The sequence below is a fragment of the Panthera leo genome, chromosome B1 (assembly GCF_018350215.1).
Source record: "Panthera leo isolate Ple1 chromosome B1, P.leo_Ple1_pat1.1, whole genome shotgun sequence".
NCBI lineage: Eukaryota > Metazoa > Chordata > Mammalia > Carnivora > Felidae > Panthera > Panthera leo.
This window is the reverse complement of record NC_056682.1, coordinates 60702202-60729220: the sequence shown is the minus strand read 5'-3', so window position 1 is coordinate 60729220 and position 27019 is coordinate 60702202.

Here is a 27019-nt window from a genome sequence, read left to right as displayed (position 1 = left end):
TGGCTTCAAAAAGCCATTCCAGAAGACAGGTTTTATCTCCACAGCTGCCTGTTACAGAGATCGGGGATGTTGGATGAATAGCTGCTATCATATTAAAGACACAAATCCACCAACAGTCACTGTAATTTACCAGCCAAGCTTTCCTCTGGAAACTGTAAGTATTCAAACAGAGCTCAGTGTTTTAGAATAGTCACTTCAACCATTTTGTGCCATACAATTGTTTTCTAGGTGGAGAAAGAGATTCCTGGCACTTCCGTCTCCACCATTTTTTAAGTAAACTCTAGCCCAACATGGACCTCCAACTCATGACTCCAATATCGAGAGCTGCATGCCATACTGACTGAGCCAGCCAGGCATCCTCCACCAATTTTTTTTTTCATGTCACTCTGGTGACCTGATATTTTGTCATATAGTTATACAATAATATTTTAGCTATTCAGTAAGAGATCAATATTAGGTTATTTCCTGGTTTTGTATAATGTTAAAAGTAATGTTACTTTTCCATTTACTCTCAATTTTTTTAATGTTTATTTTGAGATAGAGCGCGCACACACACACACACACACACACACACACATGAGTGAGTGAAGGGCAGAAAGAGAAGAGGGAGAGAATCCCAAACAGACTCCGAGCTGTCAGTGCAAAGCCTGATGCAGGGCTTGACCTCATAAACCATGAGATCATGACCTGAGTTGAAATCAAGAGTCAGATGCTTTACCTACTGAGCCAACTAGGTGCCCCATTTACTCTCAATTTTTCAAAATATCTATTACCATCACCTCAACATCTTCTGTATAATAGGAGATGCTGTAATATGTGTTTGTATTTTAGAGCTAGTGCATAGTAACTGAATGACATCATCAATAAAGTAGAGGGAGGAAAAAACCAAATTATGACTGCAAAAATTTTTCAACACAGAATAGAAAGACAAATTCATTTGTTTCTTCGGATTTATTTATATAATATCGGAATTTTTTTTTACTTCATTTAGGATTTTGTACAGATAATGTGTCATTGGTCATTTGAATATAAAAAATGTTCTTTACAGACTGGAGGAAAACAACTAAATTTATAAAATATACTAGAATGCTATTGTCCCTTAATTTTACATATAATGTAATCAACCTGGGAAAATTTAATGATTTTCCTAGATTGCTAGAACAAATGAGTAGTAAAATATATTAAAGACATATTGCTAGAACACTCTGAATTTCATAGATAAAATACACTGAGACCGTAAAAGAACACACAGCATGAATCCAGGTGGTGTTTCTACCAATTCATCTTAAGAAGCATAAAGAATATTGGAAAAATATAGTTACATTTATTTAGTTATTATAATTACATAATTTGTCATTTTTTATATTAAATTTAGTGTCATGAAACATGCTATGATAAAAAGGTGCTGCCAAATATAAATGTTTGCATATTTTTTTCCTAAGGAAAATTTATTTTCAATAGATACTAAATATTTATAAACATTAAGCCAAATGTAATTTTAAACTGTGATGGTTTGCTGTAACACATTTTTGCCTCCTGGGATTTTACAACATTAAGAGTTTGCATTTTTCTACAAGGATATTTTTGAAATCTCTAAAGGACCATATGTAGTATGATCCAGAGGTTGCCATGGTAATAAGGTATTCAAAATAACAAAAACAATAACAAGTTATCTATAATGTATTCACAAGCCTTGCATAATTATAAACACATTTTATTTCCATGTTTTGAGTAATTTGGACAACATTTCCTCCTAAAATTAGTTCAACTTTTTATCCTAAGTTATTTTTGTTATTAACATACTAAAATTGAGTCTTTGGCTAACTGCTCTTTCTGATAATTTTTTTTTGCAATTAATTCTATACAAGAAAAAAGTTATATTCCAGGGATGGGGGTGTGGGAAGGATGAACGATAATTTCTGTAGGATCTGAATGTAAGCAAAAGTAAAAGAAAGCATTATTTGTAGTTGTATTTTGTTCATTTTTTTACATATATATTACACCTGTACATGAACTTAAATACCCTTAAAACTCTTTTTCTAATATTAGACTCCAAAATAGATAAATTCTTCAGAAAACATGTTTTGGTATAGTAACTGACACTCATTTCTAGGTAAGGGCATTAACAATAATAACATGCCTGGCTTTCAATTCTTAAGGTGTCTTAATCCGGCCCCTTAATATGCTTTGAGCTGTCTGAAAATAGCTAGTAGAGCATGTATATTTGTATTTTATATACATTAATAGTCACATATTTCAAATTATATAATGTTTATTCTATAAAAGGATAGCAGAAAAAATGGTCATGAGAATGATTTAGGGAAACCAGTGACTAATCGATCATTATAATGAAATTCATGAGCCAACTAGTAAAATGTTACGCTGTTTGTATAACCGTAAATACTCCAGTTAGAGGACTTGAATCCTGCCATGAGTCACCAAAATGGAGAGTAAAGAGCTCTCACTCATTTTTTAGATCACAGTTCCTTCACAGATCAGAGTTTATTTCAGGGTACCCTTAATTCAAGGGTAAGCCATGTCCCTCAGAGGAAAAAACCTACCTTGCTTTTACAAGTATATACATGGGGATAGCCTTCTGGCTCAAATTCACTTGTAGAAATGCTCTAGAGTGACAACCTTTTTGGGAAAAAACACTTCAAAATATAAATGATTAATAGATACTAGCTCTGAATTAGTACAGCTTGAATTTCAGGGATACTGCAAAATTTACATTAAGTTTTGAAAGTCTTTAGGTATAAATTAACATGCTTTAGTTTAAAATGTAGTTATCACCTAATAGTCTAAATATCTACTCAAATAATATCATTCCATTTTTATTTTATACTTTTTAAAGTTTATTTATTTACTTTGACAGAATAAGAGAGCAAGATACTGGGGGAGGGGCAGAGAGAGAGGGAGAGAGAGAATCCCAAGCAGACTCTGCACTTAGAGCGCAGAGCCTGATGCAGGGCTCGATCTCACAAACAGTGAGGTTATGACCCCAGCAGAAACCAAGAGTTGGATGCTTAACTGACCAAATCATCCCGGTACCACTCCATTTTTATTTTTAAAATGAACACATATATAGCAGTATGGTCTGCAAGTTGGATCAACTTATTAGTTCTGTCAAAATACATCTTTCAGAAAAACTAAACACAGAGCTTCTGGATTCTGGCTAGAGAGAGCCTTTTGACCACTCTGACAACAATAAAATTAAAAAAAAAAGGTAATTCTAAAAATCATAACTTTTTGTGAACCCATCAGAGAGCCGATATTTCAGGTAAGAATCTGAAATCTAATTTCAGTGTCTCAGAACTAAGAGTTGGTCCCACCAATTTTATTTTACTTCCCACTCCAATGCTATAAACACACTTGGGCAAGACAAAATAGAGCTCGTTCCTGAGCATCTGAGATCTGCTCTCCATCCCTTTACATGTTGACAGTTCAACTTACAGACTGGCCACGAGTTTCTAGGGCATATGAATAAAAAAAACCACTCTCAAGTGCTTAAAAACAACCTTTAAGTGCTTTGACTTACAATTTTGTTTTCTTTAGTTTTTCTTTCAGAAATACTCTAAAGTTAGTTATTATTATGCATTTTTCCATGTTTTTAAATCCTATTCAGCAAATACTGCTTGCATATATCACTCTCTTGCACCAAAACCCCACAGACTAGGAGAGGTGAAGACATATTTTGGTCAGTAATGTCCCAAATTGAAACATAATGTACAGCTACCATTTATAATGTGATGCCAGACTCAGCAACTGACTTTTTAATTTTCTTTAATTGCATTGTGCAGAAAAATCCTTATTAATAAAGAGTTGCAAATACGAATAGTTTCTCTACCTTTCCGTTTAATGTTCTACCCCTTAATCTATGACTCTATCTCCCTGTCTTTATATATCTTGTTTTTGTCCTTCCCAATTCTCTATGAAATTTCAAAAATAATTTCAGTTGACTTAAAGTTTGAAAAAAAATATAGTAAGCCTCTGGGGCCCTGGGTGGCTCAGTCAGTTAAGCGACCAACTTCGGCTCAGGTCATGATCTCATGTTTCATGGATTTGGCCCCGAGTTGGGCTCTGGGCTGACAGCTCAGAGCCTGGATCCTGCTTCAGATTCTGTGTCTCCCTCTCTCTCTGCCCTCCCCTGCTCACACTGTGTCTCTCTCTCTCTCAAAAATGAATAAGCATTAAAAAAAATTTTTAATATAGTAAGCTTGATTTCTTTTCTGAAAATTATACTCCACTGTATTTTTTCAAACCTTGACTCTTCTAGACATAATATGGTAAAACTTATTTCTCTCCTCCTTTCTAAACTTTTATTATTAAAGTATATTTAAAATACAATATTATATTAGTTTCAGATTACAACATACTGATTTGACAATTCTATACATTACTCATGATCACAAAAATAAATGTAACTGTCACCATAAAATCTTATAATATTTTGACTATGTTTCCTATGCTGTACTTTTCAACTACATGACTTATTTTGTTTTTTGTTTTTTTATTTTTTTTATTTTTTTTTAACATTTATTTATTTTTGAGACAGAGAGAGACAGAACATGAACGGGGGAGGGTCAGAGAGAGGGAGACACAGAATCTGAAACAGGCTCCAGGCTCTGAGCTGTCAGCACAGAGCCCGACACGGGGCTTGAACTCACGGACCGCAAGATCATGACCTGAGCCGAAGTCGGCCGCTCAACAGACTGAGCCACCCAGGCGCCCCTACATGACTTATTTTGTAATTGGAAGCTTGTACCTCTTAATCTCCTTCAGCTATTTCACCCATCTCATGCTCCCTCCCATGTGGCAATTACCAGTTTGTTCTCTATAGTTATGAGTCTGTGTCTGTTCTTTTGTTTTGTTTTGTTTTTAATTCCATATACAAGTGAAATCAGATGGTATTTGTCTTTCTCTGTCTGATTTGTTTCACTTAGCATAATACCCTGTAGATCCATTCATGTTGTTGAAAATGGCATGATCTCATTCTTTAATGTGACTAGGTAATGTTCCATGTGTATACATACTATCCCTTCTTTATCCGTTCATCTATAGACGGACATTTGGGTTGCTTCCATTATTTGCCTATTGTAAATTATACTGCAGTAAACATAGGGGTGGGTGGATAGGTCTTTCCAAATTAGTGTTTTCATTTTCTTTGGGTACATACCTATTAACGAAATAAAAGCATTATATGATATTTCTGTTTTTATTTTTTTTGGAAAACTTCCATACTGCTTTCCACAGTAGCTACACCAATTTACATTCCCATCAACAATGCATAAGTGTTCCCTTTTCTCCACATCCTTGCTGACACTTGCTTTTTTTTGTTCTATTGGTATTAGCCATTCTGATTGGTATAAGGTGATATCCCATTAAAGTTTTGATTTACATTTCCCTAATGATTAGTGATGCTGAGCATCTTTCCATGTGTCTGTTGGATGTATGTATGTCTTATTTGTACAAACGTCTATTCAGGTCCTGTACCAATTTTTGTTCAGGTTATTCGTATTTTGGTGTTTGTGAGTTATTTATATATCTCGGGTATTAACCCCTTATCAAATATATCATTTGCAGAAAACTTCTCTGTCCAGTAGGTTGCCTTTCGATTTTATTGATGGTTTCCTTTGTTGTGCAAAAGCTTTTTATTTTGGCATAGTCCCAATAGTTTAATTTTCCTTTGTTTTTCTGACCTGAAAAGACATATCCTAAATATGTTGCTAAGGTTGATGATGTCCAAGGAATTACTGCATAGGTTTTCTTTTGGGAGTTTTATGGTTTTGGGTCTCATGGTTGTGTCTTGAATCCATCTGAGTTTATTTTTGTGTATGGTGTAAGAAAGTGGTCCAGTTTTATTCTTTTGCACATAGCTTTCAGGTTTTCCCCAATACCATTTACTGAAGAGACAGTATTTTCTTCACTGTATATCCTTGCATCTTTGTCACAGATTATTTGAACATAGAAACATGGGTTTATTTCTGGGCTTTTTTTTTTTTTTTTTTTTTTTGAGAGAGGGAGCAAGTGCCACATGACAGGGGGAGAAGCAGAGTGAGAGAGAGACTTTTAGGCTCCACACTCAGCACAGAGCCTGACAGGGGGCTTGATTCCACTACCTTGGGATCATGACCTGAGCTGAAATTAAGAGTTGACGCTCAACTGAGGTGAGCTACCAAGGTGCCCCTGGGCTCACTATTCTGATCCTTTCATCTGTGTATCTCTGTCAGTTCCAGACTATTTTGATTACTATAACTTTGTATCCAGAAATCTAGGATTTTGATATCTCCAGTTTTGTTCTTCTTTTTCAAGATTACTTTGGCTATTCAGGATCTTTTGTGTTTATATATAAAATTCTTTTTTAATTATCTGCTCTAGTTTTATGGAAATATTTTTGGTAGTTTGATAGAGATTACATTGAATCTGAAAATTACTGTTAGTAGTATGAATATTTTTTAACATTTATTTATTTATTTTGAGAGAGAGAGAAAGAGGAGGTGAGGAGGGGCTGAGAAAGAGGGAGAGAGAGAATCCCAAGCAGGCTCTACACTGTCAGCACAGAGACAGATGTAGGTCTTGATCCCACAAAACCATTACCTGAGTCAGAATCAAAAGTCAGACACTTAACTGAGCCACCCAGGCACCCCAGATAGTATGAATATTTTAACAATATTATTTCTTCCAATCTATAAGCACATATCTTTTCTATTTGTTTGTGTAATCTTTCATTTCTTTCATCAATGTCTTATAGTTTTCAGAGGAGAGGTCTTTCATTTACTTGGTTATATTTATTCTTAGATATTTTATTATTTTTGATACAATTGTAAAGGTGATTGTCTCCATAATTTCTCTTTCTGCTACTTTGTTGTTAGTTATAGAAATAGAGCAGATTTCTGTGTATTAATTTTGTATCTTGCAACTTTACAATATTTATTCTAATAGCTTTTTGGTGGATTCTTTAGTGTTTTTTTTTAATATATAGTATTATGTCATCTGCAAATAGTGACAGTTTTACTTATTTCTTACCAATTTGAATGTCTTTTATATCTTTTTCTTATTTGATTGCTGTGGTTAGGACTTTCCAGTACTATAAATAAAAGTAGTGATGGAACATAATCTTTCTCTTGTTCCGGATGATGAATGGACATTATATTTTGTTAAGTGCCTTTTTCTTCATCAAGATGGTCGTTTATGGATCTTATTTTTCCTCTTGCTAATGCGATATATCACTTTGATTTATTTGCAAATATTGAGCCATAATTGCATCCTTAGAAAAAATTTTAAACTTGATCGTGGCAAATGATTCATTCAATGTATTGTTGGATTTAATTTGCTAATATTTTGTTGAGGATTTTTGCATCTATGTGCATCAAAAACGTTGGCCTGTAGTTTTTTGTTTGTTTGTTTTTAATAGCGTTTTGTCTGGTCTTGGTATCAGGGTAATACTGGTCTCACAGAACAAACTTGGTAGCTTTCCTTACTCTTCTGTTTTGTTTTTGTTTTTGTTTTTAATAATTTGAGAAGAATAAATATTAAATCTTCTTTAAAGATTAGTGGAGTTGTATGGAAATCAATTTGACAATAAATGTCATATTAAAAAAAAAAAGATTAGTGGAATTCTTCTTTTTAGTAGAATTCATGGAATTCATGTGTGAAGCCACCTAGGCTTTTGTTCATTGAGAGTTGTTGTTGTTAACATTATTATTATTATTATTATTATTATTATTATTTATTTGATTCACTTTTGTTATTATTAGTCTGTTCAAATTTTCTATTTCTTTCAGATTCAGTTTTAAAGATTGTATTTCTAGGAATATTTCCATTTCTTTTAGGTTGTCTGAATTGCTAACATAATTTTCTATAGTATTCTCTTATAATTCTTTGTTTTTCTGTAGTGGGGTTTTTATTTCTCCACTTGCATTTCTAATTTTAGCCATTTCTTTTTTTCAATGAGTCTAAAGGTTCATATGTCTTGTTCATCTTTTTAAAGAACCAGCTTTTAGTTTCATTGAACTTGTCTTTCTTTCCTTCTTTCTTGTTTTTTCCTTCCTTCCTTCCTTCCTTCCTTCCTCCCTCCCTCCCTCCCTTCTTCCGTTCCTTCCTTTCTTGTCTCTATTTTATTTCTCCTCTGATCTTTATTATTACCTCTGTTCTCCTAGTTTTGGGTTTTTTCTTTTTTTTCTGGTTCCTTTAGGTATATGGTTAAATTGTTTGAGATTTTTCTTCTTGAGTTAGGCCTGTGTTCCTATAAACTTCTTTCTATTTTCATTTGTCTTCATATTTTTTTTAATTTCCTCCTGGATTTCTTTGTTGATCCGTTGGTTTTATAGTAGCAAGTATAGGTTCCATGCATTTATATTTTTTACATTTTTCCCCTTGTAATTGATTTCTACTTTCAGGTCTTTGTGTTCAGAAAAGATACTTAATGTAATTTTAACTCTCTTAAATTTACTGAGAATTTTTTGTGGCCTAATATGTGATGTCTCCTGGAAAATATTCCACGTGCACTTGAAAAGAATATGTATTCTACTGTTAATAACAGACTTAAATATATAGAAGACATTCTATTTAGTCTAATACGTCATTCAAAGCCACTTCTCTCTTACTGATTTTCTGTCTGTTGATGTGTTGATGCAAACTGAGTGTTAAAGTTCCCTACTATTGTATTACTGCCAATATCTCCATTTTTATCTGTTAATATTTGCTTTAGGTATTTGAATGCTTCTATGTTAAATGCATAAGCGTTTACAGTTGTCATACCTTCTTGTTAGATTGATCCCTTTTGTCATTAGATAATGCCCTCTTTTTCTTCTTCTTCTTCTTCTTGCTGCAGTCTTTGTTTTAAAATCTACTTTGTCTGATGTAAACTCTGGCTGTTTTGTTTTTGCTTTCATTTGCATAGAATGTCTTTTCCCGCTCTTTCACTTTTAGTCTGTATGTACCTTTAGGTCTGAAGTGAGTCTCCTGTAAGAAGCATATTGATGGGTCTATTTGTGAAATCCATTCAGTCACTCTAGGTTTTTTGTTCTAAGCATTTATTCCTTTTATATTTACTTTTTTAAAAAGTTTATTTATTTATTTTCAGAGAGAGAGAGCACATGAGTGAGCAGAAGAGGGGCAGAGAGAGAGGACAGAGGGGACCCCAAGCAGGCTCCATGCTTTCAGCACAGAGCCTGACACGTGGCTCAATCTCATGAACTGTGATATCATGGCCTGAGCCAAAATCAAAAGTCAAATGCTTACCCAACTGAGCTACCCAGGAGCCCCTATTCCCTTTAGATTGAAAGTAATGTTGGTGGGCATGTTCTTGCCAGTATTGTTTTTTTATTGTTTTCTAGTTATTTTTGTATATTTTTGTTCCTTCTTTCTTTTGTAGTTTGATGACTTTCTTTAGTGTTAGGATTAGATTCTTTTCTCCTTATTTTTTGTGTACCTATTATAGGTTTTTGATTTCTGGTTATCTTAGGGTTCATTGCATAATGTCCTATATGCATAGCAATCTGTATTTAGTTGGTGTTTTTAATATTTATTTACTTTTGAGAGAGAGAAACAGAGCATGAGCCGGGGACGGACAGAGAGAGAGGGAGACAAAGAATCGGAAGCAGGCTTTAGGCTCTGAGTTGTCAGTACAGAGCCGGAAGTGGAGCTCGAATTTACAAACCGTGAGATCATGACCTAAGCCGAAGTTGGACGCTTCACCGACTGAGCCACCCATGTGCCCCAGGAGGGAATACTTTTTTAAAAAAGTTATATTTCAGTGAACTTTTATTTAATAAATACGTATTTTTCCTTAACAATTACTTTAAGCTTCTTTAAAAATTTTACCTTTATTTCAAAATACCAAAGACATATAAATTTTATAATTACATGAATCCTACTCTCAGGAAAATTAATTGTCCAAAATGAACATGATGCTTTCCAATGGCTCATACTAAAATTAATGACATCCCCAAGATCGTAATATAGGTCATTCCCAACTTCACTCCCCGTCACAAGAACAAGAACTATTTATGAACAAGGCATCACTGTTAAAATCCTAGAACAGGGTGAAGTTGAAGCAGTCCCCTTACACCACAGAGACTGAGATGGACGGCCTTAAAAATAACAGTAGCTGCAGTGTGACAGCCCCTCTCCCAGACCAGAATAATATCACATGAAGAGGTCTCAGTGGGGAAAAAAAGCCCAATGTGACATCCAGCTTCCCCAGCATCGTGAGCCACTTCACAGCTGGTCCAACGTGGCCTCACATCATGGGGATCCTGGGAGAATCTGCAGGGCTTGCTCACTAGGAATTAGATTATGTCAGAGGAGGAAGAGGAGCTTGTAGCAACCAGCTCTCAGATCTTTGCAGACATAGTTCGTACCTGCAGTATCCAAATAAAAGTCTCAACCAAAGGTTTTGCTCAATGGCAAAGCCAGGACAACACAGTCTGACCAAGGAAATTACATTATACAGGTCTGCCTAATTTGGGAAATCGAACAAAGATTCTTGTTGATCCTGAAACATTAGTCTGCCCCTCTGCTGAGGAAGGGAGCTGTGCCATACCCTCACCCATTGCTGAGTGTGGATCTCAGTCCAAACCAACCAGGAAATTGGACCTGAAAAGTTTCTTTGCCTAGCGGCTTGTGAGCAGAGAGCCTGGCAGGCAGTACTGACTGTCTGCAGCGTAGGATTTTCTGATTTTATCCCCTAACAAGTAGCCTTGGTGTCCCCAGAGTCTGGTCTGAAGCCCTGCCCAAAGCTGAATACAGCTTCCAGCCCAACCTGACCAAGAAACCTAACTAGAGCTCCCAGCTGGTGGCCCCACACCTCTGCAAAGTTAAGACGGTGGCCCATCAGGCCAGGAAAATTGGTGTACAGTTCTGCTTCATTTGATCTCCAAACAACAGACTTTGTGGCCTTGGGGCCTGTACAAGGCCCCTCTAGGACAGGGACACTAACTTGTAGCCCTGCCACTGCTGAGTATAGCCTTCAGCTGGCCCAACCAGACAACATAACCAGGGCACATGAGGAAATGGGTAGCCCACCAAATTGCCCTCTTTTTAGTGGCACTTGAACAGAGAGGTTAGCCTGTGAATTTCCCTACCTGCAAAGTGAAACTGGTAAGCCTGTCTAGCCAAGAATTCAGAGCATAGTCTTGCCTGGCTCAGGTCCCCAAATAAGCCATGCAGGCTTTGGGGCCCATTCTGCTGTGCCTTCAGGGCAGAGAAGTTAATTCATGGCCCTGTCTACTGCTGAATACAGTGCCCAGTCCTGATCATCTAGAAAGCTTGACCAGAAAATCCTAGGCAACTGTGGAGCCCGTTCTGTAGCCATGCTTGGGCAGAGAGCCAAGCCATTAGTCCCATCCATCTGTTCACATCCAGTGGCACTCTGCCACTAACCTCACAGTTTGGGCAGTGGTCATACCCGAAAATAGAGACACCTGCCCAAGGACAATACCAGCTAAGATGTCAAGAACTCCAAGATGAGCAGACTAGTGAAGAACCATCTCTGCCAAAGTAAATTGGTAAAGTTTGGAAGAGGAGACCACTTCCTCAAATACACTGATACCAATTTAAGGAATCAAAGATCATGAAAAATCAGATAAACATAACACCACCAAAGGAAACTAATAAATATCCAAGAGTTGAACCTAAATAAATAGATTTATGAACTGTCAAATAATTTAGAATAATCCTCCTAAAGATGTTTAGCCAATATAAGAACACACAGACAAAACAAATTAATGATTCATGAACAAAATGAGTTCAGCAAAGAAACAGAAAACATAAAAAAAAAAAAAAACAGAAGTCCGAGATACAGTCCAAAAATACATTGACTGAAATAAAGAATTTAATAGGGATCTTCAACACTACATTCAAACATACAGAAGAATCAGAAACCAAGAAGAGAGGATTTTTAAGATTATTCAGAGGAGCAAATAGAGAGAAAAAGAGTAAAGAATCCTTGTGGGACTTATATAACATAAAAGAAAAAAACAAACAAACAAAACTCTGCATTAAGGAAATCCAAGAAGGAGAAGAGGAAGAAAGTATATTTAAAACAATAATGGCTGAAAACTTCCCAAACCTGGGAAGAGAAATGGACATCCAGATCCATGAGGCCCAAATGCCCCATATAAGTTTAATATGAACAGGAAGCATGAAGATACATTATAAAGCATCAAAAGAAAAATGACAAGTCACATACAAAGGAACCCCAATAAGTTTATTAACAGAAGTCTCAACAGAAGCATTTCAGGCCATGAAAGAATGGGATGATATATTCATATATCGAAAGAAAAAGAAATTGACAGTCAAGAACAGAAATGAAGGAGAAATAACTTTACGGAAGAAAAAAAAAAAAGCTGGGAGAGTTCATTACCACTAGACCTGCCTTAGAAGAAATAAATGTAAATGACGTTCTTTCAGTGGACATTAAAAGATACTAATTAACATTGTAAAAACATATGAAGGTAATATAAAACAACTTGTAGTGGCAAATATCTAGCCAAAGTCAAATTATCTAATATGATAATGGTAATGTATAATTCACATGCAACTCTAATTTAAAAGTTTAAAAATGTCTTAAAATAACCATAATAATCTGTTATTGGATGGGCATTAAAAATATGTAAAATGCAACATCAATTACCTAAAATGAGAAGAGGAGGAGAAATAAAAGTATAAAGTTAGGAATGTTATCAAAGTTATTTTGTTGGTTTAAAAAAAGTGCAATTTTTAAATATTTTATTTAAGCCTCATGGTAATCACAAGGAAAAACCTGAAGTAGTTACACAAAAGATCATGATGAAGAATTCAAAGACTATGGGTGGAAATTCCATTGAATCACAAAAGAAGTCAGCAGGATAAGAAACAAGGAACAATGGATCTACAAAATAGGTTAGAAAACAATTAACAAAATGGAAATAGTAAGTCCTCGTCTGTCAACAATTACTTAATTTCAATGGATTTAATTATCCAACCAAAAGACAGAATGTCCGACTATATGTGTGTGTGTGTATATTTATATATATATAAATATTTAATATAAATATTAAATATTTATATATATATATAAAATATTTATATTATTTTTTATAAATATATATTTATAAAATATTTATATATAAATATAAAATATAAATATATTTATATTTAAATATAAATTATATAAATATATAAATTTATATTTATTATATATATATTTACTATATATTTATATATATTATATATATTATATATTATATATATTAAATATTATATAATTTATATTTATATATATAATTAAATATTATATAAATATTATATAATATTTATAATATTAATATATTATATTATATTAATTATATATATTAATTATATATATTAATATATAATATATAATTATATATTATATATTAATATATATACTTATATATAATGTATATTAATTATATAAATATTATATAATTTATATTATACATATAAATATATAATATAAATTATATAATATTTAATATATATATTATATACATTTATTATATATATTTACTATATATTATATAATTTATAAATTATATAAATATAAAATATAAATATATATAAATATAAAATGTTTATATATTATAAAAATTAAATAATTATATAAATATATATATATATATATATATATAATCCAATGATATGCAGCCTATAAGAATCTCACTTTAGCTTTAAGGACACACAGACTGAGAGTGAAGGGATGAAAATAGGCATTTCAAATGAAGGGTAAATAAACAAAACAGGGGTAGCTATACTTAGATCATTCAAAATAAACTTCAAATTAAAAATGGTAAAGAGAGACAAAACACAGATCGTTAGATAATGTAAAAGGGTCAATCCGTCAAGATTTAACAATTGTCAATATTTATACACCTAGCACTGAAGCACACAAATATAACATATAAAGCAAATATAGAAATAGAAGGAGAAATACACAGCAATGCAGTAATAGTTGGGGACTCTAATACTGATCTGAATAGATCATCCAGATAGAAAATCAATAAGGAAACAGGAAATTTGCACAACACTGTAGACAAAATGGAACTTACAGACATATACAGAACATTTTATCCAACCAAAGCAGAATACACATTCTTCCAAGTCTGTATAGAACATATTTTAGAATAGATCATATATTAGGTCACAAAACAAATCTCACTAATTTAAAAAGAGTATCATCATGCTAGTATCTTCTTCACCATAATCATATGAAATTAAAAATCAAAAAGAGGAGAAAAACTGAACAGCTCACAAATACTTGGAAGTTATACCACACTTTTTTAGTGTTCATTTATTTATTTTGAGAGAGAGAGAGAAAGAGTGGGGTGGGGGAGGGGGCGGTGCTGAGGGTCAGAGAGAGAGGGAGGTAAAGAATCCCAGGCAGGCTCCATTCACTGCCAGTGCAGAACGTAACACAGGGCTCGATCTCACGAGTTGTGAGATGATGACCTGAGCCAAAATCAACTGTCAGACGCTCAACTGACTGGGCCACCCAGGTGCTCCTGCAACACACTTGACCAACTAATGTATTAAAGGGGAAATAAAAAAGTATAATGAATTAAAGGACTATGGAAACCCGATATGACAAAACTTATGGAATGCAGCAAAAGAAGTTCTAACAGAAAGTTTATGGCAATAAATACATACAAGAAGAAAATGGAAAGATATTAAGTAAACAACCTCACTTTACACCTCAAGGAACTAGAATAAGAACAAATGAAACCCCAAATTATCAGAAGGAAGGAAATAATATAGATTAGAGAAGAGATAAAAGAAATAGAGGACAAGAACACAACAGAAAAGAGAGAAAATTATATATCTACAAAATTATACATGAAGAGGAGACATTACAAGGATCTTAACAGGTTACTATGAACAACTATATGCCAACAAACCAAACAATATGGAAGAAATGCATACATACCTTCTTAGAAACATAGAGCCTACCCGGACTGAATCATGAAGGAATAGAAAAATCTAAACAAACCAATTAGTAGGTAAAATATTGAAGCAGTAATAAAAAATCTCCAAATGAAGAAGAGCCCAATGAATTTTGCCAAATATTAAAAAACACAATGAATTTTGCCAAATATTAAAAAACAATAATTCCAATCCTTTACAAACGTTTCCAAAGAATGAAACTCATTTTAAGAGGCTAGAATTACCCTGATACCAAGGCCAGAAAAGAAAATTATAGGCCAATAATTCTGATGAGTATAGATGTAAAATTTTTCAGTAAAATACTAGCAAACTGAATTCATTCACATGTTAAGGAATCATTCACCATGATCAAGTGGGATGTATTTTTGAAATGCAACAATGGTTCAACATACACATATCAAGAAACGTCATACATTATAAGGAATAAAAGAAAAAAATCAAAATCATATCAATAAATAAAGAAAAAAACATTTGACAAAATCCAACATCTATTTATGATTTAAAAAAAAAACTCTCAACAAATTAGGTATAGAAGGAACATATTCTCAACATAAATGCCATGTTTTAGAAGCCCATGGCTAACATCATGCTATATGGTGAAAGGTTCAAATCATTTCCTCTAAAATCGGGAGCAAGATAACAGTGCCCACTCTCAACACACCTATTCAATGTAAGGATGGGAATTCTAAGCCTGACCAATCAGGCAAGAAAAAGAAGAACAAATGTGTGTGTGTGTGTGTGTGTGTGTGTGTGTGTGCGCGCGTGCACAGGAGTTCATTGGAATATTATTCAGTCATAAAAAAGAAGGAAATCCTGCTATTTGTGGCAACATGGATGATCCTTGAGACCATCATGCTAAGCAGAATAAGTCGGACATAAAAGCATAAATATTTGTATGCAAAATCTTTAAAAAAAAAACCTCAAACCCACAGAAAAAGAAATCAGACTTGTGGTTACCAGAGGCATGGGGTGAAGGGCAGGGGAATTTAATGTGATTCAGGTATAAACTTTTAGTTATAAATAATTACTGGGGGATGTAATATACAACATAATGACTATAGCTAACACCATAGTTATAGTTTATTTAACTGTTGCTAGGAGTTCTCATCAGAAAGAATAAAACATTTTTTTCGTTTTTCTTTTGTATATATTTGAGGTGATGTATGTTAACTAAATTTGTGGTAATCACTTCATAATATATGTAAATGAAGTCATTATGCCATTCTCCTTAAACTTACACAGTGTTGTATATCAACTATTTCTCAATAAAATAGTGAAAAAAATAACAAATATATATAAAATTATAATCTCTATAAGATGAAACTCTTCTTGAAATTCACATTTTGAAGAAGCAGAGAGATGCACAGAGGCATAAATATTTTCTGGAAGATGTATTTAGTTAAAAGGCATATTGGGAGTGAGCTTCAATATTTTATTGCCTTCTTACTATTTTTTATGCTTATACTTCACTTTCAAACTACCACAGCCTATGCATACAAAGAGGCCACATACACAGCAAATGACTGTTAACAGTTATTTAGTAACTTTACCTTCCCACTCTAGCTGTTAACTAATTGATCTACTTTTGGAATGCATAAATAGGAGGAATTGGATGGTTAGGCTTCTGAGGACACCATTATTTTCATTCCAGAAGCAACAGAACGCATCATAAAAATAGATGGTAAATCTTGGAGATTACCGAGTTTAAGGGAATAGACAGATCAGGAAAAAATAGAAAATAAGATAGGTAAGACAAACAGTCGGGAAAAGAAAAATACTGTATGCACAAAAAATGGAAATGGCAATCAAATCTTTATAACTTAAGGCTAAAAATCACAGGGTTTAATACCAATGAGGAAACAAATATCAGTTTAAAATATGTTTTTAAAAATTTTGATGATATATTAATACCTTTATTGTATTAGTATAATAATTATGTAAAATAATTATTTTCATATATATTAAAGGTGGGGATTTCTTGATATAACTCACATAATTGTAAAACATGTATTGACATGATAAACAAATTTTAGTATGCATGGAATAGACAAATTTGTGGAACACGATATATTAATAATAATAAAAATCAGTGTAGACAAGTGTAGATGTCACCATAAAGAATTGATAGATTTTTTTTTTCAAATTAAGAGTCTGGCTAGACATTGATAAAAGTTGTAGGTAGCAGGCATGAAGCTGATAAGTTTTAAACTTCTTTTTGTTTGTTTTTGAGAGAGAGAGAGAAACAGTTAGTGGGAAAGGAGCTGAGAGAGTCATAAGCAGGCTCCACACTCAGCATGGATCCCAACATGGAGCTCAAATCTCACAACCATGAGATAATGACCTGAGCTGAAATCAAGAGTTGGACACTTAATCCACTGAGCCATCCATGTTCCCAAAACTGATAATTTTTAAAATATATATATTGATTTTTAGAGCTACCACAAACAAAAGCAATGCATCAAGCCAATTTATCTCATAGATTATAAAATAATTTATAGAAAAGATATGCAAAATTTGTGGCAGTTAGTGTTTAACAGAGAAGCAGAATTAGTGGGTTATATTTTTTATAAGAGTTTATATATTTTTTGATTACAAAGAACTGATTTACCCAATTGTTGAGGCTGATAAAGCTAGTCCCAAATCCAAAGAGTTTTCAGAAAGAAAGAATCACAAGCAGGATTCAGCTACACAACCATAAACCAGAGTGACTGCCCCAAAAGGAATTTATCTTCTATATCAGGGAGGTGGTGTTTAACAAAGCAGGGTGTCACTGAACTGTAAAATATGGACAAAATTCATGTATGCCATTTTCAAGTTTGGCACACAAAACCTCTTTCACTGTGGCTTTGGGAAATAAACTAAAATCTTAAAGATTGGAAAAGAAGAAGTAAGAATTTATGAAGAGATAACATGATTGTTTATACAGAAAATCACAAACAATCTAGAAATACCTCTTTGAACTCCTATGTGACTTTAGCAAGGTTGTAGGATACAATATCAATATGAGAAAGTAAATAATAATTCTATTTAATGTCAAAAATTATAAAATGAAATTAAAACTGTTCATTATAGCACCAATAAAATATTTAATGATATATTTAATAAAAGATGTGCAAGTATCCACATAGAAAGTTGTACATTTGGAAAGAAATCAAAGAAACTGAAACAAATGGACACATAATTGTTATAGACTATCTAGAAGACTAAATATTGTTAAGTTGTCCATTTCACTATATTGATCTATAGATTTAATGGAATTCTAATAAAAATTCTAATAGATTTTTTTGGGTAGAAAGGGAGAGGCTAATTATAAAGTTGATATGGAAATGCAAAGAGCTTAAAATAGCCACACAATCTTAAGAATGATGTTGGATGACTTTTATTATCTGATTGCAAGATTTACTATAAATATACAGCAATTAAGGCAGTGTGGTATTGACGAAAGAATAGACAAATAGATCAATAGAACAGAATAAGGAATTCAGAAATAAATCCACAGGTATATAATCAATTGAATTTCAACAAAGTTGCCAAGGCAGTTCAAAGGGGAATATCTTTTCAACCAATATTTCTTCAACAACTGAAAACACAAACCAAATAACAAAAATATAAACGACTTCACACAATACTTAAAAATCTGTTCGAGATAGATTATAGGCCTAAATGCAGAAACTAAAGCTATAAAATATTTGGGAGAAAGCAAGAATTCACTTACGTGTTGGCATAGGCAAAGATCTCTTAGCTATAACACACACAAAACTTATAAAACACAAAATTTTAATAAATTGTACTTTATCAGAATATAAACTTTGACTCATAATATATATGTATCATTTAAGCAAATGAAAAAGCCAGCCACAGAGTGGAAGATTTGTCATTCCTTGGTTTGACAAACTTTCTTTTCCAAGATACGTAAAGGACTAGCACAAATAAGTAATAAAAGATTTGAGCCAATTAAAATGAAGATTAAATATTTTCTAAAAGTATTTATACAAATAGCTAATGATCACACACACAAAAACTGCTCAGCATTATCAGTCATCAGGACAATGCATATTAAAACCATAATGACCAGTGTGCCTGGATGGCTCAGTTGGTTAAGTGTCCGACTTCGGCTCAGGTCATGATCTCATGGCTTATGAGTTTGAGCCCCGCATCAGGCTCTGTGCTGACAGCTCAAAGACTGGAGCCTGCTTCAGATTCTGTGTCTCCCTCAGGCCCAGATCAGTGCTGCCTCTTATCATCTTTATGCTTTTGGTGACTTATCCAAGGAATCATTTCCTAAACCAATGTCAACAATGTTTGTTTCCCTATGTTTGCTCTAGAGCAATTCACCTTCTTGAATCTCTACAGTATCTGCCACAATTAACTACCATTTTATTCTTCTTTTTTTTTAATGTGTATTTATTTTTGAGAGACAGAGTGTGAGCCGGGGGGTGGCAGAGAGAGAGAGAGAGAGAGAGAGAGAGAGAAGGAGACACAGAATCTGAAGCAGGCTCCAGGCTTTGAGCTGTCAGCACAGAGCCTGACAGGGGACTCGAACTCATGAGCCATGAGATCATGACCTGAGCCGAAGTCACTTAACCTACTGAGCTACCCAGGCGCCCCAACTACCATTTTCTTCTTAACACGTTATCTTCCTTAGCTGTGTGACCACCCTCTCAGTTGGCCCTGCTAAGGTCAGATGACTTTTTCAGTCTTGTTTCCAGATGCCTTCTCTGTTTATCCCTTAGTAGTTATTCCCTGTGATTTCATATTTAGTTGCTCATCTTACTCTGTGCACTCTACTTATTCAATTTCTTCCAGAACTATGGCACATTAATAATCTCCAAATCTCTTTTCATCCCAAGCCTCTTTCCTAAACTCCAAGTTTTTAGGGTGTGTTCACCCGATAATATGATATTTTACAAGTGTATGTCTCTATAACCGCATGTATGAGATATCTTCATCAAGTTTGAGTTCCTAAATGCCTGATACATAGTTGACGTTTTGTACAGATTTTAAAAAAGTTTAGTGATAGACACAAAATAAGGGACTGTAAAATGGAAATAAATGGTTAACAACACAGCATAACAACTTAATTTTTCCAATATTATACAGATATTACTTTCTTCAAGTGAAAGATACATGTGTGAATATGTGTGAATATGTCTTATTATACTTCCTTGGGGACCTACGATCCTTGCTGTTTTTGTCACTTTTATACTTTACATGAGGTATGTCTACAAATTCTATCAATTGCATGCTTTTGAATGTAGATCCACTTTTAAAACCAACTATACACAAGATTAATATTTCCCAAATAAAATTCTGAAAAACAATTTGATTCATAAACCTATTAAAGGCAACACTCATACAAACAATAACATTTTAGGAGAAATCATGGCTAATGATAAAGGGGAAACATACTTCTGGTCAGGTCCTAAATCAATTACTTCTTACTTATTTTTAGAAGACACTCAGTTAAAGATTAAGGATTTCAAAAGACATTTTACATCATAAAAGTCCTTTTCATTTTTAATTAGGAAATTATTTAGCGGGTTCTGGTTTAAGATGGTGACATAGGATTCTGAACATACCTCCTCTCACAAAGATGTACACACTGAATCTATAGCACTGTTTGAAATGATTTTCTGTAAAGAAATCCAAAACTAGCTGAATGATTCCTACATATGGACGAAATGAGAAAAACTCATACCAAAGTGGGTAGGAGGAGCTGAGACACAATATCACCATAAACCTCACTGTGTAGTGACCTCCCTGACGAATGTAGTGACCCACAATCAGGAGGAAATTCATAATTCCAATATTCTCCCTGAGGAGTAAAGGGTTTGAACCCCACATCCCAACTTCTAGGTCCTACCTCTGAGAGATAACACCCCCAAAACACCTAGCTTTGAAAGCTAACAGACCCCCAAGACCCCCAAGGCTATAGCAAACTGAGAAACAGTTCTTTAAGGGCCCATGCAAACTCACCTGGCTACACCTAAGAGCCCAGCCCAGAGGAAGCTGACCGAAAAGTACACAGTCTTTCTGTGACAGAGGCCTTTTGGTTTATCTTAAGGCTTCAACCCGAGGAGTAGGCATCTGATTTAACACAAATCTAGCAGCCTACTGAAATACTTCCAAAGATGGAATCTGTCAAGCGTATTCTTCATGCTCTCCCTGTCATGCTTTGGGTTGCCAGTATCGCCTGGAAAGGAGCTTGTGCTCTCATCTGGCACCATAGTTTTTAAAGTGGCCACCCAGGGGATAACACTTGATCACCTGTCTCTGCTGGCTGGTCCCACAGGACTATAACAAATGAAAAGAATACTTCACCAGCTATACCCCAGGGCACAGGGGAGAGGCAGCAAACTAAAATGCCCATTTTTTCTGTGAAAGAGGCCTATTAGCTTATCTTCATAGCTATGGCCTGAGGAACAGTCTTCTAATTAAACACACATGTAAGGGCCATCTGTAATCCTACCAGGAGATCTTCATCCTCTCCCCTAATTCCAAGTTGCTGGTATTTCCTGGAAAGGAGGTTATGCACAAGACTTCATGAACCAATTTTTGTGTCTTCCCCCAGGGGACACCCTGGATTGTATGGCTCTTGAGGCCAGTAGGCTTATGATCATGGGTCCCATATGATTGTAACAAATGAAGAAACACTTCTTAACCAGTTACAACCCAGGGCACAGCAAAGAGGCAGCAAACTGAAACAGTCTATGAAAGAAGACTATTTGCTTGTCTCCACAGCTTCAGCCTGTGGGGCAGTTTTCTAATTAAACACACATAAAGGGGCTGACTATAATTTTCTCCAGACCAAAGAAGTAAGCAGGTACCATCTTGGTGCTCTCCCTCTGCCCAACCTTAGGTTGCCAGTGTCTCTGAGAAATAAGCTCATGTATAAGTCTGGTACCCTGGCTTTTATAGCTGCCATCCAGAGGACACATCTCTTCATAGCCTAATTCTCATGGCCAGCAGAGCTTCTGTTCATGGGATTGATGGGAGCGGCAAACAAAGAAATAGTTCTTTACAGGCTATCACCCCAGGGCTCAATGCAGAAGGAACAGCTAGAAATGTTCATTTCTACTCTTCCCCTGAGGTTCTAGTTCCAAACACCCCAAATCTGATTTCAGCTGTTGACTGAAATCTTCCCCAGTGAGACATTGACATGTCCTGGCGTACCCTCATCTACTGGAAATCACTGAGAATAATTGGTTGGGCAATCACAGAGATTCGAAAGGCAACCAAGAGCTAGGGCATGGTTGAAAAATAAAGTTTATCTTCTATATAAGCCACTGGTTCAAGACTGAGAGAGGAAGCGCTTTTATCTAATGCATAGAAACTAACACAGATATTCAAGGAAAAATAGAGAAATAAAGGAATATGTTACAAAGAAAGGTATAAGATAAAACCTCAGCAAAAGACCTTAATAAAATTAATATCAGTGATTTACTTGGTAAAGTGTCCAAATAATGCTCATAAAGATGATTACTGAACTTGAGAAAAGAATGGATGAATTTAATGATAATTTCGATGGGGAAACTCTAAGAAAGTACCAAAAAGAAATCACAGAGCTGAAAAATACAACAACTAAACTGGAAAACATAATGGAAAGTTCAACAGTAGACTAGATGAAATAGAAAAAAAGGACGAGTTAGCTCAAAAGACAAGGAAGTGGAACTCACCCAATCAGAGCAGCAAAAGGAAAGAATGGAAAAGATGAAAGATGGTTTAAGAGATTGAATGAATATAAAACAAAAATTAGTCTATATACTGCCCACCATGAATTCACTTCAGATGTAAGGACACACAGAGACTGAATGTGAAGGGATGAAAAAGATATTCCAAGCAAATAGAAACTAAAGGGAGGCTGCGATATCTACATTTATATCAGTCAAAATAGACTAAGACAAAGACTGTAATAAGGGACAAAAAAGATCATTACAAAAAAAAGTTAATTACAAATGATAAAAGGGTCAAACGAGAGGATATAACATTTGTAACTTTTTGAGAACATGTCTAGAAGAACCAAAACACATAAAGCGAATACTAACAAAGCTAAAGGAGGAAACACATAGGAATGCAGTAATAGTAGGGAGCTTTATCATCCCACTTTTATCAATGAATAGATCATCCAGACAGGAAATCAATATGGTAACACTGGCCTTAAACACCATTTTAGATTAGACGGACTTAAAAGACATACAAAACATATCATTCAAAAGCAACGTAACACACATTCTTTTCAAATGCTCTTAGAACATTCTCCAGGACAGATTATATGGCAGGCCATAAAACAATCTTAATAAATCTAAGAAAATTGAAATCATATAAAACATCTTTCCAAACAGTGGTTTGAACTAGAAATCAGTTACAAACAAAACTGCAAAATTAAAAAATATGTGGATATTAAATTATGCTATGAATAACCAACTGGCCAATGAAAAAATGAGTTGATGAAAATGAAAATACAACATACCAAAATTTATGGGATGTATATAAGGAAGTTCTAAGGGGAAGGTTCATAGTGATAAAGTCTTATCTCAAGAAATAAGAAAAATCTAAAACAAGATAATTTTGCACCTTAAGGAACTAGGGATAGAAGAACATAAAAAATTAACAAGCAAGAAAGGAAATAACAAAGATTAGAGTGTAAATAATATAATAGAGACTTTTAAAAACAAGAGAAAATATCAATGAAAGCTGTTTCTTTGAAAAGATAAGTAAAACTTACAAACCTTTCACTGGATTCACCAAAAAAAAAGACAATTAAAATAAATCAAATGAAAAATACAAGAGATGTTATAGCTGGTATCAATAGAAATACAAAGATCATAAGAAACTACTATGAACAATTTTATTCCCACAAATTAAACAACCTAGAAAAGACAAATTCCTAGAAACATACAATCTACTGAGATTGAATCATGAAGAAAAAGAAAATCTGACAGAAAGATTATTAATAAGGATGTTAAATGAATAATCAAAATCGTTACCAACAAATAAAAGTTCAGGACCAGATGGTTTTACTGGCAAATCCTACCAAACATACAAAAAAGAATTGATATTAATATTTCCCAAACTCTTCAAAAATAGAAATGGAAGGAACACTTCCAAATGAATTTTATGTGGCCAGCATTATCCTGATACCAAAATCAGAGAAGGACACTACAGGAAAAGAAAATTACAGGCCAATATCCTTGATGAACATAGATACAAAAATTCTCAAAAAAGTAGAAGCAAACCAAGTTCAAGAATATATTAAAAATATTGTACACCATGATCAAGTGGGATTTATTCAAGTGGTGCCAAAATTGTTCAACATCCATCCACACACTGATGTGATATACCATATTAACAAAATGAAGGTGAAAAAAATCATATGATCATTTCAGTAGATGCAATAAAAGCATTTTATAAAATTCAGCATCTATTTATAATAAAAACTCTCACCCAACAGGATATAGGAGAACATACATAGTAAAGGCCATATCTGACAAACCCACAGCTAACATACTCATGGTGAAAAGTTGAATTTTTTTTTCATCTAATATCATCAACAAGGCAAAGATGCCCACTTCCACCACTTTTAACATGGTATTGAGAGTGCTAGCCCCAGTAATTAGGCATAACATTTGAGCAATCAAGCCAATGTTGATACAGTTTAGTTTTCTCAACAGCTTTAAAAATGGTAGCATCTTGGCCTTGATGGGGATCACTTGTTAGGATGCCAGAGACTGCCAGGGATTTGAGGTCCATACTTTGACAAATACTGCCACAGACAGGTACAATGAAAAGGGTAGAGAGTGGAAATGCTAGGGGAATGAGCGGCAAAATTAGAAGAGTTTATGAGGGGAGGAAGAGTAATGATTTGTAACTAATGATGGTTAACCACAGAAAGGCAGTACCAAACCCCTTGGGTTATGAGGTGAGGGAGGATAACCAAGCCCTGTGGAGTCACTTGTAACAGAAGCAGTGTTGGGAGATAAATTCTGATTGCACCTTAGAGATGAAGAATTCTGTGAACATGGTCAGACTAAAGAATTTATGGCACAACTGGAAGTTTGAAGGGCCTACTGATAACACTGGTGAACTGGAAAAACAGAAAAAAGTAAGTGAATGAGGAAGAAATTCAGATTTATTATTATGGATGCAAAGTTTTCTTTCCCATCTTTTGACTGAGTTTAGGTTGGAATTGCTTTCCACCTTGTCTATTCTGCCACAATCATCATGCAGCTCTTGCCTTGATCATTAGAACTACATTCTAAGTAGCCTCTTTACAACCAGGTTTTATCTTCAGTCTCTTTCTCCAAAGGGCAAACAAACTATCTACAATGAATGATTGAGACATGATTGTCTCACTTCCTTTTTTTTTTTTAAATCATTTTCTTCAGGATTAAGTGTAAGACATTTACCAAAGCATATGACTCCTACAGTCATTCCTTCTTCTTTGTTCACATTATTGCTCCTGAAAATTATGGACCGTGATGTATAATCCTTGATGTCTCCTACTGTTTCATCAGTCATTTGTTGACAACTGTTATTTATTGACAACTAATGTATAGGAGAGAATACAGAATATTCAATGGCATAGAAAACAGACCCAATACATTTTTTAAAGTTGTCATGTTTTTAAAGAAATGGTTTAAGATCCACTGATTAAACCTGCAGACGGTGATGGTAGATGGATCCTGTTATTTCTTCTTAGCGAACCTTGGTTCTACTGTGCTTCAGGCCTTACTATCGTCTAATTTTAAATCGGTCACTTAACCTTTTGTTAAACTCAGTTTCTCCAAATATAAGTTGAAAACAATATTTAATGCACATTTTGCAGAGTAATGAAGAGAACTGAATAAAGTAAAGCACATTAAGATATTAAATGTAAGTATTCCCATTAAGGAAAAGTAACATTGTGACAGAGTCCTGTGAAAATAATTTTTATCTTTTTGTTTGCCATAGTTCTATCTTGCAAGCACATATTATTCTGAAATGCAATACTCCTAAAATAGTTGTGTAACAGAGGTAAAATGTGTATCTTTATCTTGTATGTAGGCCTTTTCTCAAAATAAGGATTTATAATCCTGCTGCCATATTTAGGGTTTTCTTAACAGGTCAGGAAATGAATCTCATGTAACTATAGGATTTTGCAGGATGAACCATGCTGCTCTTCAAAATAGTTGTAGCCTGACATTTATCAATGAGAACAAACAAAACAAAAGACTTCCTCAGACTCACACCATACCCATAGCTAGGAATGCCAAAGGTTGGGCATAGCAGTAATGATATTAGTGACCACTTGTTAGGCAGCCTGATTCCAAAAAATTAGCGTTCTTGAGGACATAGGAATTTACGCACAGACATATGCAGTAAAGAGTTTTGAAAGCAAGTATCCTTGGTTATGGTGCAGGAAACCAAGATTGAAAAGAGGAATGTCCAGAGTTTTGGGGGTAACTTTGATGATCTGGCAGCAGTACACAAGAAATTTTCCACCCATAAGATTCTAAAATTCAAATGGTATATCCTTACAAGCCAAAAATTATTAATGTTTATGGATGAATTTGTACATTTATATTTACTATGTGAATAAAGCATTAAATATATGATACTTAAGCAAAGCTGGCACTAGAAAACAAAGAATGCAGGGTTTATTTACCTAGAACGAATTTAAGAAATCATGTGAAGAGATAGAATGAAATAGTGCTGCTTTTACTGTTCAGATCATTTTGCATCGAAGGCTCTTAAGACTGTACATTTGTAAGTCATAGGGTAATTTAGTAATCTTGCATCAGGTATACAGTTCCATTTTCTTTGAGTAGAAATAACTGCTGTCTTAGGTTAGACTTCTCCAGTGTTCTGATAGTGTTAGAAATCCAAAAATAGCTATCATGCATTTGAATCCTTAAAGGGATGACGGTGGTTACCTAAGTTAATCGTGGGAAATAAATATTTATGCTTTTCCATTCACTTTCATCAAAACTGTTTCCTGCTAGATATCGTTTAGCAAGATAATAATCTACCACTTTCTTTTCATTCAATTTTGCCATAATGCTGACCACCTCCACCCACAGAAAACTTTTGCTAG